Genomic DNA, 2,188 nt, shown 5'->3' with positions numbered 1-2,188 from the left:
TAATTTATTTATTAACACATTCAATTTAGTCCAAAAACACATAATTTGGAAAATTACTATTTTGCCCCTAATATTTACACTTTTTTGCAATTTACTCCCTATTGCATAAAACACAATTTACACAAAATTTGCCCATACCACACAAGGGCCGAATATTCATGGTTCTCATACAAGTCCACACATTTCATTTATTTCACATTTTAGTCCTCCAAAAATTTAATTTCACAATTTAGCCCTATTTACTCAATTTCACTAAAAATTCAAAGACAAAACATTTTAATCTTTCACCCATCTTTCATATTTCATCATCAACTATCGAAAAGCTCAAACATTCATCAATGGCATATCTCAAAATCACCATCAAATTCTAAAATTAAAGCATGGGTCTTGTAGTACACAAAGCAACGATCTCAAAAACGTAAAAATTATAAAAAAAAAAACGAAACAAAACTAACCTCAATCAAGCTATGAAAGTGCCGAATTTTAGAAAGCCATTGTTGGGTTCTTCATGCTTAACATTCGGCTAAGAAAAGATGAAAACATTCATCTTTTCATCATTTATTTTTAATTATAATGTTTAATTTAACAATTGACTAAATTAACCTTATTATAATAAATATATATAACATATATATTAAGGTCAATTATGTCATATGCCACCCACTATCTACTTTATGGTCTTATTGCATCATAAATCCTCCCATTTAAAAAGACATCAACAATTAGGTGCTTTTATAATTAACCCCATTTAAAAAGACATCAACAATTAGGTGCTTTTATAATTAACCCCTAAATTTTCATTTTACGCGATTAAGCCCTTTTATTAAATCGGACACTTAAACGACGAAATTAAAACACGAAAATTTCACAGAATCAAATGCACACAAAATAAACACACAAAATAATATTAAAATTTTTTTTTGACTCAGACTTGTGATCCCAAAACCACTATGTCCGATTAGAGTCGAAATCGGGCTGTTACAAAAATTGTTTATGTAATCCAAACTTAATTGTATGTGTGTACCAATGACTAAATTACAATAATCTTTATAGTATAAAAGATAATTTAAGCTTAATCTCACTAGCAATTATTTCATCTTACTTTCGTACAATTATAACTAAGAAACCTCCCAACTAAAACTTTCCCCAAGCATAGTACAAACTGCTAAAATAGTTTAATTACAAACACATTGCACTCACAAATGTTCCTCTTAATGTACAAATTCATGTTGTCTTAACTCCACACTTAATAAAGTAAAACATGTCTTTAATATATAGGCATTGTAGTCCAAATAAATCCAGGTAGTGTGGTAAAATTGAATTACTAGAGTTTTGTCTTATCTAGACCACTTATTATATTAGTGATATTTATCTATAACTTCTTTTGATAACATATCTTTTATATATGGAAAGATAACCATACCAACATATTCGAGTTTCTTTTTCTGATATGACAATATATTCGAGTTTCATTGTTATTTGTTGAGACAAATGTTTACAGTGGTTGTCTAAGTTCCAACTGTAGTGGCCATTATTGCTAATACTGCAACATACTTGTAACTTGCTATATTTGAAGTTGTCAAATTTTGAAATAATTTTTTTGGGTTTTGAATTATGTTGATATTGTGGAAGTATGCAAGCCTCATTGGAACCGTTTTGGTTCGTGAGTTCTTCCCACTTTTGGTAAGCTCAACCCCCACCTTTTGTTGCCCACTACTTTGTTGTGTTTAGGTACCTAAACCAATTCTCAACACATAATTATACGACTTTAAAATGTATTTCAATGACACCCAAAACATGCCAAAACAATCATCCTATGGAATAAACAATGTGTCATCAATGATATCACATTTCAAGTACTTACTCAATTCATTTTCTTAACTAAGTATATAAGCTACAAGCACATTTAAATAACTTATTTTCCATCCCAAAATGCTATACCAAAATTCAAGCCAAAGTTACCATCTTATGCCCAACCTCTTATGTTTTACCATAGAATCAAATATGTACATCTCACTTAATTACTTATATCACATCATCATATGCACATTAACAACAACACCAACAAGTACTTATGAAAGTTGGTTCAATGACGATCTAATCGGTTCGGTTTAGCCACCGGCTGAACGGTCAGTCTGATTTCACATACCGGGTTTGATTTGACTAGTTTTTGGGTCTCGGTCTCGGT

This window comes from Gossypium raimondii, chromosome 8 (assembly GCF_025698545.1).
Source record: "Gossypium raimondii isolate GPD5lz chromosome 8, ASM2569854v1, whole genome shotgun sequence".
Lineage (NCBI taxonomy): Eukaryota > Viridiplantae > Streptophyta > Magnoliopsida > Malvales > Malvaceae > Gossypium > Gossypium raimondii.
The sequence above is the reverse complement of the archived record's forward strand: the minus strand, read 5'-3'. Positions refer to the sequence as shown.